Here is a 12,878-nt window from a genome sequence, read left to right as displayed (position 1 = left end):
TACTCTTTAATATGTATTTTTTATTTTTCAAGCAACGTACTCTTATTCACATATATATAAATTAAAACAGGCTGGTACCGATATCCAGAAGTGTTTATGTTTTTAAAATGTGTGTACAGATACTTTAGTCACTACATTCCAGGTAATCTAAGCCCATATATAAAAATACTGATATGTTGTATTTTAAGTATTATTTAGTTTTTCTGTTTTCAAAAATAAAACCCTGTTTCTAACTAAAATGATATTCCCAATATTTGTTCACTTCTTTTGAGAACTACCCTCTTCCTGTAGGAAGCAGACATAGAGTTGTCCCTTGATGTATGTGGGGGACTGGTTCCAGGACGCCTGAATGCCGCAACTCTGCACACTCAACCCCACAGTCAGCCTATGGTACCTGCCTGTGTGCACACTCTGCCCTCCATGTGAGCGGGTTTGTGTCCAGTGAATGCTGTATTTTCAGTCCAAGTTTGGCTGGAAAAAACTCACCTGTAAGTGGACCTGTGCAGTTCAAAGTCATGTTGTTTAAGGGTCAACTGTATATTGAAAAGTAATTTCCATTCCATTCTCTGTGGAGTAACTTTTGGTTTGAGAAGCAAGCAGTATAGTGTTTAAAAACACAGACCAGAGCCAGACTGGCTCCGTGGCAAGTTGCTCAGTCTCCATGGTCCGGGTGTTTCATCTGTAAAGTGAGGAAGGTAACAGTGCCTGGGTCGTCAGGAAAGTGCTCAGTGAAAAGCCTGGCAAATGGCAAATATTATTTCTCTTTAGCTATTACTGTTCAGTATTTGTGGCATATAATTTTTTTTTTTTTTTGCTACTCAAAATTCAGATTTAGAGTTTGTAGTGGTTTTAAAAATTTTTTCATTTAAAGTTTTGGTTAGAAATTATAATGGGCTCTGCTTGGGGTATCTTAAGGAACTCAGTAATAGTATTGTTACGAAGCAAAGACGTTCTGTGTCCTTGTGACTGTGGGGTGGGGAACCTGCATCGGTGGGGCCACATGTGGCCTTTGACTACATCCAAATTTTACAGAACAAATCCTTTTAATACTGATACTCCCGGGCAGTATCTGTTCTTTTGTATAGGCAGTGTCATTAAACTAAAAGCCATTTTTCATTTGTTCTTTAAGTTAGTTGGGTGAGAAATCTGTATTGATTTAAAGTTTAAAAATAAAAAGCATAACTATTTAAGGGTTTCTAAATGAAATGATTTTTTTTTCTGTTCATAGGTATTTGATCAGACATTTCTATTTTAGGTTGGTGTTAAGTCTTGAATAGTTATTTAAGCACATAAAGTGTGTGTGTGTGTGTTAGCATTTTCTTTTTTTTTTTTAATTTATAGGACAACCTTGATGGCTGTAGGGTCTGTTTTACTTTTCATAATGAGATTTAATTATGTGATGAATTTTAATTTACAAAGCTCTTTTAATATGTAGTTTTAAATTCTAGTTAACTGAATAGAGACTAAAGCAATTGCAATGATAAGGAAAAATGTTTTCAAGTTTTTTCTTTTCTAGTTATGAGGCTTTCTTCAGTAATTTTCACCTACAATAAGTTTTATTCAGTATGTGAAAGTAGTTTTCATGAGAGACTATCTAGACATAATTGATTTCAGCTCAGCATCATTCCAGAGTTTGTAACCCAGTAGTATAATTCCTGGAGTTTTTACCCATCTTTAGGACATCGGAGAATTGGCCAGAGACATTCTAGGAAATGAGAATTAGCCTGAGACATTCTAGCAAAACAATGTCTAATTATCTCATTCACAAACCTTAAGTGATCATAAAGGAAAAGAGAAAATAAGGACCGTTGAAATAAGGCTTTCTTCCTGCTATTATTTACTACTTCTTCTTTCTTTTGCTCTACAGTATAGTCAGGTGAGAGCAGAATTAGATTGTTCCACTTCGCTTCATGATCTTAGAATTCTGTGGCCTTCAAAGTGTAGCCGTATTCACCTCCTCACAGGCTGCTGGTGCCACGGTAAGGAAAAGCTACATGTGCATGTTTAAATAAGCAAACACTGAATCCCAACAGCCAAGCCGGAAGAACAAGCAGATGCAGCTTGTTCAGGTAGCAGCTCTCCACTCCCCAGGGTTTGGCATCCAGTAGGTGAGTAGCTGTCACTGTGTCCTGGCTCAGCCCCTTCAGTAGACATTGTAGGAGTAGAACATTTAAGATGCTGCAGAGAGGAAGAAACCATTTCTGGCTGGGATGATCAGAAAAGGCTTCATCAGATAAGGTAGGTCCTGAAGGGGTAGTAAGGAGACAGAGGGAGGAGGCTGGGGATTATCATTCTGGGAAAGGAAAGCACATATGGAGAACTGGAGGCCCAGGTGGGTTGGGTTAATAGTTGGGATTAGCTCAGAAGTTAAGGTTCACTGAGATCATGAAACTGCCAATTGGAGGTTAAGGAGGTTGAATGCGGGGAGTTAGCTACGCTCCCCGCAAAGAAGTTTTTTCTCTTTCTTCGGATCGGGTCTCTAAGTTGACCACGCCAGTTTGCAGGGAGTTAGCTACGCTCCCCGCAAAGAGGTTTTTTCTTCCGATCGGGTCTCTCAGGTAGGGGTCATCGCAAAGGATGAAAAAATAGTAGGAAACAGAAATAATAATAATAATAATACACAGAGCCAAAGATATAGTTTATAAAGTAAAGGTTTATGAAAATAGATAAAAGGAGGGTATCCAGATGGATATATTTCTTCCCGCCAAAAATATATCCAAGACTGAAACTCCACACAGGTATTATAGGGTAGACACAAGCATACTAACAGGCAGTTTGCTTTAGGGTCAAAGTCTTCTAAAAGGCTACTACAGATCCTTTAACTAATTCTAACTAGGGGAACAATGAGTTGTAAAATCTTGGGGCAAACTTCTAAGTTTTCTGATAAGGCTATTACTTTAGCAAAAAACAGAGACATCTTGGCTCTGGTGATTGTGTTCTTGGAGACAGAGATGATTTCAGAAGTCAACATGAGCTGTGGTTTGTGTTAATTACTTTAACCACATGGCTCCCTCTGGGCCTGGCTTGGGCATTAGCATATCTCTCTGATCAGCTCTCATCTCCGGGGGTCCTTGCCAGCTCTGGCAACCCATGGCTCTAGGAAGAGGCCTGTCTTGTCTTTCAAAACAGGTGAGAACCATAGGCCCTGTTACAGCTGTCTCTTTGAAGTGCAGCTATTACTGACCAAGGAGAGGCCCTCCTGAGACGAGGCAGCTTTTGAACCAACACATTTCTTTTTTCTTTAAGGCAAAGCCTTATGTGACTTCTGAAATCAAATCTTGTCCCCAGAAATACAGGGGGCATTTCTATGGCTCAGTATTCTTAGGCTCAACAGTTGAGTGTGTTTTCACTGGTCAGCAATTGATGTTTTTTGTGCAAAGGAATAATAAAAATTAAAGCAGTGTTTTTAGATGACTAGTCTGTTGATACCTAGTAGTTCCTTTTTTTAATAGCAAGTTTTGAGTACTACAGCTCCCATCATTAAATTTGGCTGTTAAGTTTTCCCTAATCTAAATCTTTTACATCCAGAACCTGATTGACTCTTATCTCAGAAGGGTCTTTCTCCTTAGTATTTATAAGAAACTAAAACGTAAATAGTTTAAAGCTATCAATAAGAAATAGCAGGTCATGACTTACATATAATTTTATGTAAAGCCTTCTTGATAAATTTTTTGCAGTATATACTTGGAAAGGAATGAAAACATGACAAGAAATCACTTTTCGCCATGATATGAGGTTGGAAAATTTATTTTAAATACTTGAAAGGCTTATTTTGGTTTCCACACTGAATTCAATTACTTGTGGATACAGATTCCAAAGAATATAAACATTACAACGTTCCTCTGGAATTCCCATGGAGCAACTCCCAGAAAATGTCTGTTGTAGATAGAATCTTTAATCTGTAGCATCTATGATACAGGATCTGTAAAATCATAAATTGTTAAAAAATGCACTTCATATTTTAAATGTAATTGGTCATATGTTATCTATGTATGTGTGTATATCCACCCACTTCTAAGTACTCAGTGGAGTCAAAGCTAGATTAAAGGCATTATTCATTTTTTCTGTCTACTCTTAGATAAATACATTAAAAAATTTTTCCACATTGAAGTTTCTAAGCTTTTAGAATGTGGTACTGAGACATAGTTTAAAGAGAGTGTTAGAAAGATACAACTTGAAGCTGTAAGTATCATACTGTGATGAATACATGCTATGGTAAAATACCTAATTGGAATAGGCCAAGTCTAAATTAATGAAAAATATAATTGTAGGTTGTTATTTTTGTCTGGGTTTGTTTTGAAGTATGGCACATCAAAAACTTACTATAATGGGATGCTGTCAAATAAAATTGAGCAACTTAATGAAAAAATTACAGATTAAGTCTGCATTATGTTCCATGTTACCAAAATTCTTCAACATGTTAAACTTGTTAGGTACAATGAAACTCTTACAATTCTGAAGCTTTTCCTATTACAAAGTTACTGGTACTTGGCTTTGAGTAATGCAGCTTAATGATTAGGTTTTGATTAACCCCTGATGAGTTTATTATACATGGGCTTGGATAGTGGAGTGAGAGATTATTTTTCGCTAGTTTACTCTGTCTTAAAAACTGATGGCAAAAGGTGGATTATGAATCTGGCGAAGGAAGCAAGTTTACCAATGATTACATAAAACTTCATTATAGAGAATTTTGAACATGGGCAAAAGTAAACTGAAAAAATATAATGAATTTTCACAAATCTACCATCTGTTTCAACAGTTCATGGCAAATTGTCTTTTTAACCCCATTAACTTACCACTTCTGTATTATTTTAAGCAAATTCCACTCATTCTACATACTTCATCTGTAAATATGTCAGTTATCTCTAAAAGATAAGAACTTTGTTCTAAGACAATCACAAAAAAATTGTCATACCTAAATGGAACAAACAAAAATAATAGTTCTTTAATAACATATTTGATTACTGTTCAAATTTCCAGTTGTCTTATGGATGTCACAGTTGTTTTTTCCCTGGAGCTTTGTTTGATGGGTATCCAATTACAGTCCACATACTGTGACTGATGTTTCTTAACTCTTTGGCTCTTTGGGTTTCTGCTTCATCTCTTTTTTTTCTTTGTAATTTCTTGAAGACATGGGGTGGCTTATTTTATGGAGTTTCCTACAACATGGATTATGCAGATTATGTCAGCACATATGAGTATGTGCTGTAGAGTTGTTCAACATTACTTAGTGGCTTCAAATGTTTTTTATTGGTTTTAGAAAACAATAATTTTCTTTTCAAATATTGCTTTGGCTGCATTCACCTTTATTCCTCTAGGATTTCAGTTAACATTTGTCAGACCTTTTTCATAACTCCCTCTGTCTCTTCCATGCTTCCTACATCTTCTGTTCTTTGTCTCTCTTCATTCTGGGAATTTACTTCTGCCCTTTTTTACAACTTAACATTTTTCTCTTCATTTGTGTCTAATTTTTAAAACCCATTTATTGAATTCTCAATTTTAGTAGTTTTTTTTTTTTTAATTCTAGAATTTCCATTTGATACTTTTTCAAAAATTTTCCAATTTTCTGTGAAAATTCTTCCATAGGTCTTTGATTTTCTAATATTACACAGTTATTTTAAAGCTTGTGTAAGAATTGAATTACGTGGTTCCCCTGTGGGTCTGTTTCTGTGTTTCATGATGCTGATTTCTCTCCTAGAATACCTGATAGTGGTGGTGGTGGCGATTTTGTATGTTGACATTGTATGTAAAAAACAGTAGGAATTACTTTGAGGGAGGATGATGTTATCTTCCTTTAGAAAAGATTTATTTTTGCCTCTGGAAGGTGGCTAGGGAAAGTTACGATCCTGGATCACCTTAATCCAGAAAGGGCTTGAAATTTTGAAGTTGGATTCAGTTCTAGATTCTGGTTTCTCTTTACGCCCATAGTGCAGCGCTGTGGTAGGAAGATCCCAATTCTGCAGTGTTTATCAGGGCCCCTTTTTTGTGTCAGATCCTAAACTCATTTTTGTCTCCTAACCCTGTGTGTCTTTTGAAACCTCCGCTCAGCTCTGAACTACCTCATTGGATGTTCCTCGGGGGAAAGCAAGCCCAGTGCACGGCTCACCTGGGCGAGCTTCTCTCTCCAGTTGTGTCATTTTTCACTGCCTTGTTGGCACTCAGATGCTTTCAAGCAGCTGTTGTTTTTTGTTTTGCCCAGCTTTTCTAGTTGTTTTCAGTGCAAGAGGTCACGTATATTACCTAGTCTGCCATGGCTAGAAATTGCTGCATTTTTGACTCCAGCTTCTGATCCTTGAGTATATTTAATCTGATAGGAATGTGCACTATCTATTTAGTTTGCTTCCTTGTAAGGAGCTTCCAAATGATGTCTGGCTGGCCAGAGCCTATTCAGCTGGGCTTGGCCAATAGCACAGCCTGGCTGGAATGAACGCCTCGTTCATCACTGTGCAAGGCCGGAGACTGCGATGTCTGTGCTGTGCTTCAGAAATCAAAACTCGCCAGCTTTTATATCTTGACTGTGATTCTCTCATAGAGGATTTTGTACATGCCAATTCAAAGTTTAAATTTGTGCCATGTGTGAATGTGTGTGCAAAATGCCCAAATGAGAATATCTTCTTTTCCCAACCATATTGAAACACCTCAGACAACTGTGAAATACAATTTTTCTTCCAGTTTTCCAGAATATTTGTTTGGGCTGAGACAAAGAATGAAACATGTTAGGCCAAAATGCTTCTTGAAAATTTTAAAGTTTAGAAAAATCTCTTTTGGACTTTAAACATGTTATTATTAGGATATCCTATACATGAATAAAAAATTTCAGTGCATTTTTTACATAGGTGAAGTACTTTAGGTGTTTCATACATTTCTGTAATGTATGACTGTTTCATAATTGTAGTTTTCAGCTGTGTTATCAGCCTACGTTTGTGTAGGTACCAGAAGTAACAAATTGCCGTTATTAATTTTGAGCTAATTTTCAACTTTCATTTATAATTTGCTGCATAGATTCTAGCATTACTGTATTGTCAGAAGCCTTAATTCAAGTCTTTAGATATTTAATAAAATCATGTAAAAACTGAAATTTAATGTATTTGTCTTGATTACTGTGAACCAAACAGTGCTTCAAACTTCATGATGCTTCAGGATGAAAGTTGGTTTAAATGATATTTGAATCTAAATGTGGTTTAAAATGTTTCTTGATGCTAAAGCCTTTCGTAGTTCCTATTTTCTGAGGAATATTAGTTATATTTGATCTTCTAGATGAAGAAAGATTTGACTGTGATTAAATATGTGCAGTACCATCTTGGAATAAATTTTATTCATAGATTAATAAAATATGTGCAGCATGATTTAGGAGAAAATATTTTAGGCCATTAAATTTAGTTACATAAGCTACAGTCTGTTTTAAATTCTGTGCAACTAAAATCTGTTTTGCTTTAAAAAGAAAAAATGTTCAAATTTCACTGGAAAATGTAGAGTGTTTTTTTCCCCAAGACCATCAAAAGCATACCCCATCACACATTTAGGGAACTTTTGAAATATTAGATTTAGCCTTTCAACTTCACAGCTGTTAGCGTTGTCTAATTTTCTTATCTGTACTTAAAAGTACTTAAGAACACTCTGATTTGGTTACATGTTTTTTGTAGTACCTCTTTGGTTCAAATGTAATTTTTTTCTCTAATATGGAATAAACTGAAAGTAAAGGACCTAGCACAATGCCTGGCATATATTTGGAATCAATAAAGATTACTTTCTTTCTGTAATCCTCTCATGCTTAGCCACGGATTTTAAAGGTATTAGGGAAACAGTACCAAGTAAAATTAAAGAGCTGAATTTCCATTCTGAATCCTTAAGCTTCTTTTTCTAAAAGAAAGATTCAAATTAACGCATGGTGTTATAGGCAGAGTTCTGTGATGGCCTCCAAGATTCTGGGTCCCCAGGAGCACACACCTGCAAAATCTGTCCTTGAGTGTGATTGCAATCTGTGAATACGATGGAACAGTCACTCCCTTGATTGGGTTGCATTAAATGGCAAAGGTGCTGGTATAATCATTCCTGAGATAATTTTATATATGACTCCCTAGCAGGCTGGAGAGAGAAATTCCCACTGGCTTTGAAGTAAGCTGCCATGTTGTAAGAGGGACATAGGATAGGATCTGAGTGTGGCCTTTAAAATCTGAGAGCCATCCCTGCCAATAGCCAACAAGAAATCAGGGATATCAGTCCCAGCCAAAAGGAGGCTGAGAGCTTTATTAATAACAGGTTTGCCACTAGAATTATAGGTATTGTAAAAACCACCACTAAATCAAAGCCAAAATGGGAAAAGCAAAGACATGTATCAACTTTGTCATCACTGGACATGTAGATTTGGGTAGATCCATCTGATCTACAAATGTGGTAGAATCGACAACAGAACCATCAGAAAATTTGAGGAGGCTGCTGAGATAGGAAAGGGCTCCTTCGAGTGTGCCCGGGTTTGCATAAACTGAAAGCTGAGTGTCAGCAGGGTTTCACTTTTGTTAACGCCCTGTGGACACTGGAGACCAGCAAGTATTATGTGACCATTGTTGATACCCCAAGACAGACCTTATTAAAAACATGATTACAGGCAGACCTCAGACTGATTGTGCTGTCCTGATTGTTACTTCTGTTGGTGAATCCGAGGCTAGTATCTCATGTGCATGTCCTTCTGGTATGTACACAAGGTGTGAAACAACCAAGTGTTGATGTTAGCAAAATGGTTTCCACTTAACCACTCTATAGAAGAGATGCAAGGAAATCATTGAGGAAGTCAGCACCTACATTAAGAAAATTGGCTACAACCCTGACATAGTAGCATTTGTGCCAATTTCTGGTTGGAATGGTGACAACATGGTGGAGCCAAGTGCTAGCATGCCTTGGTTCAAGGGATAGGATCACCTATAAACATGGCAATGCCAGTGGAACCACTTTACTTGGAGCTCTGGATTGCAACCTGCCACCAACTCATCCTACCAGTAAGCCTTTGCATCTGCCCCTCCAGAATCCCTACAAAATTGATTGTATCGGTACTGTCCCTATTGGCCAAGTTGAGAAAGGTGTTACGAAACCTGGCATGGTACTCACCTTTGCTCCAGTCAACGTTAAAATGGTAGTAAAGTCTATGGAAATAAACCATGGAACTTTGAATGAAGCCCTTTTTGGGGACAACATGGGCTTCCATGTCAAAAATGTGTCTGTCAAAGATGTCTGTCATGGCAGCATGGCTGGTGACAGCAAAAATGACCTTGCTTCACTGCTCAGATAATTATCCTGAACCATCCAGGCCAAGTCACTGCTGGCTGTGCACACAGCTCACATTGCTTGCAAGTTTGCTGAAGGAGAAGATGGATCACCATTCTGGTAAGAAGGTGGAAGATGGACCCAAATTCTTGAAGTCTGGTGATGCTGCTTGTCATTGATATGGTACCTGGCAAGCCCACGTGTGTTGAGAGCTGCTCTGACTATCCTCTGGGTTGTTTTGTTGTTCATGATATAACACAGTCCTATATGGACATTACAGATGTGATTAAGTTAAAGGCCTTGAGATAGTGAGATTATTCTGGATTATCTCCAGAATAGGCCCAGTGTAATCACCAGGATCCTTATAAGAGGATAGCAGGCTGGTCAGAGCACGTGGCCTCTAGATGCTGGAAAAGGCAGGGAAACATTCCCTACAGTCTGTTCACACCTGTGGTTTGGACTTCTGACCTCCAGAACTGTTAAGACAATGAATTCATGGTATTTTAAGTCACTGACCTTGTAGGAATTTGTGCAATAGAGAAAAAATGCACTAGATATCTGAGAAGAGCCTCTTACACGGAAGAAACCAAAACAAAGTAACTTGGTGGACAAAAGCTATACAGGAGGAAGAGTACTTCAAAGATAGAAACTTTTCCTCATATACTTGGAGAGATAGGTGAATATATACATCCATGAAAGCATAGAATGATACACACACGTTAAACACTCAGAACAAAAATTAATTCTTAAATATTTTAGAATTTTTAAACTAGTGATAATAGAAATTTAAAACTAAATATAAGGGTTGGTGGATAAAGTTAAGGAAATTTCCCAGAAAGAAGATCAAAGAAAGATAATAGATGAGAGAAAACAAGAAAGAAAAGGTAAGGAAAAGGAGCAAAGATCCAAAATCTGAATAATACAAGAAGTCATCGGTAAGAAAATTTGCCAGAATTGAAGGATATGAGTTGTCAGGTTGACAGCATTCTCTGAGTAACCAGAGCAATGGATGAAAATAGACTCACACTAAAGCACATTACCATGAACTTTGATGGGAGCAATTGTAAGATCCTACAGGACCTCCAGAGAGAGAGTGGAGGGAGGAAAAGGAAAGATCATGTACAAAGAAACCAAAGGCCACATGAAAAGGAATGTTATCAGGAATCAGAATAGGTTTGATCTTTTTAATAACAACATGGAAAATAAGATAATGGTCAATGTCTTCAAAGTTCTGGTGGAAAAAGAATTCTAACCTAGAATTCTATACCTAGCCAAACTATTGTAAACATGATGATAGAATAAATATTTTTACAGACTTACCCTTACAATGCCATACTGAAGGGAGTCTTCCGTTAAAGTCAGGGAGCAAATCAAGAAAGAGAAAGATAGGAGATTCAAGAAAAAAAAAAAAAAAAAGACCAAAAAAGAAAAGGAAAGAAAATTACAGAGAATATCGTAATGATTAGGGAAAGATCTCAGAAATGCCCAAGACATAGTTCTTGGAGCTCTTTTCCATCAGCAACTACTCAAGGTGAAAGTATCCAATGTTTTTTCCAAAACTGAGTATAATTGGCATATAAAAATACTGCATGTACATAAATTGTACAATTTTATTAATATAAATTTTGGCATATTGCCAGTCACCAAAATCAAGATACTAACTAAATACGTGCATCACCTCTGAAAGCTTCATCCAGCATCTTTGTTGTCTCTCCCTCCTCTTCCTCCCTGCCTCTGCTTCATTCCCAAGCCAGACAACCACTTATCTGCTATCTGTAACTATAGATATTTGCATATTCTAAAATGACATAAAGGGGAAGACATAGTATGTACTCTCATTTCTTTTAATCTGCACAATTATTTTGAGTTTCATTCATATTTTTACATATATTGCTAGTTCAATCCTTTTTATTGCTGAATAGTATTCCATTTTATGAATACTTTGAGTTGTTTCTGGTTTTTGACTGTTGTAAGTGAAGTTGCTATGACCTTTCATATACAGGTCTTTTTACAAAAATAGGCTTTCTTTTCCCTTTGGGCAGATAGCTAAAAGCAGAATTGCTGCATCACATGGTAGTTATCTATTTGGTTTTTTAAGAAATTGTCAAATTCTTTTCCAAAGTGGTTATATAATTTTACATTTTCATTATATGTGCACTAATAGTGCCATTTCCTTCTCATCCTCACCAATACTTAATATAGCCAGGCTTTTTAGTTTTAGCCATTTAATGGTTTTGTGGTTTCCCTGGCAGCAGTCCCCAACCTTTTTGGCACCAGGGACAGGTTTCATGGAAGACAATTTTTCCACGGGGGCAGGGGGCAGCAGGAGGCAGAGCTCAGGCAGTGATATGAGTGATGGGGAGCAGCTGTAAATCTGCAGGCTCACCTGCCTTCTGCTCACCTCCTGCTGTGTGGCCCCCAGGTTCCTAAGTTTCATGGAAAACAATTTTTCCACACACAGGGGGTGGGGGGGCGGAGTTGTGGAGCTCTGTGGCCTGGTCCCTAAGAGGCCACAGACTGGTATTGGTCTGTGGCCTGTGGTCTTTGGACTGGGGACTGCAGGGTTAGAAACAAAGAATGGGAAAGAGGCTCATAGCAACCAGCTCAGCCACCAGGATGACTTGCTCTGCATTTCAGCCAAGAGAGGCATCACACCAGAGAAATTAGCCAACAACACTGTGCTGCCGGAAACACAACTCACAGATCTTTCAGGCCTGAATCTGTAGCCAGATTCCCTACATAACCTGGGTGCTCTCATCAGGTCTTCTCTAGGCCCTATTTTAAAGAAGTGAAGAGGCTAGACAGGCTTGACCCAGGAAGACAAGCAGCAGATCCACTCAGCCAAAAATCTTACCCAATGACCACTCCCAGAGAGGGAGAATCCCGCCTTGGTGGGTTTCGGATCCTCCATCTTACATTTCTAAGGAGCATAGGGTCTGGTTCCTCCTGTTTATAGCACTGGCTCTGCCCACCCTCAAAGCTCAGCCTATAACCACATTCAATTACAGATCCCAAATAGTGAAATTACCTGGCCAGGGAATGCATTGTGCAACTGGCCTGACTGGGAGCCATCACAGGATCCAGCCAGTAACTCTAACTGCTAGCAGAGCCCATCCAGTGGTCTCACTGGGCAGTGAAGCCCAGCCTGTGGCCCTATCCAACATCTGAGCAAAGGCAACAGCCCAACCAACAAGAGGACTCAACACAAGCTCTGCCTTCCTGAGGTTGTCACCAGCAGGCCCTTCCAGAATCCCAGGCTGAACCCCAAGGAAAGCAAGATCTATAAAATGACAAAGAATACAGATTAATACTCATAAAGAAGTTCAATGGACTATAAAAGTATGTGGACTAAAATATTGAATAAAATTTGTAAAACAAAAGCCAAGAAGCTAAGAAATAGAAACAATAAAAAAGAGAAATCCTTGAAATGAAGAATACAATGACTGAATTCAAAAATTCAATAGGAAGCTTCAACAGCTGACTCAATCAAGTAAAAAAAAAGAATTGGTGAGCTGGAAGACATAACATGAGAAATTATCCAATCAGAGAAACAAAAAGACAAAAGAATGAAAAAGAATAAAGAAACAGCAATTATGGGACATTATCAAGAGACAAAACTC

At 37.8% G+C, this 12,878-nt stretch overlaps 1 pseudogene; it reads left to right on the top strand.

The window, feature by feature from the left end:
• The first annotated feature begins 8,313 nt into the window (after positions 1–8,313).
• Positions 8,314–9,615, top strand: LOC123624792 (annotated as a pseudogene).
• The last annotated feature ends 3,263 nt before the right edge of the window (positions 9,616–12,878 follow it).

Source organism: Lemur catta, chromosome 1, assembly GCF_020740605.2.
Source record: "Lemur catta isolate mLemCat1 chromosome 1, mLemCat1.pri, whole genome shotgun sequence".
NCBI classification, from domain to species: domain Eukaryota; kingdom Metazoa; phylum Chordata; class Mammalia; order Primates; family Lemuridae; genus Lemur; species Lemur catta.
This window is presented reverse-complemented; position numbering and strand designations above follow the sequence as displayed.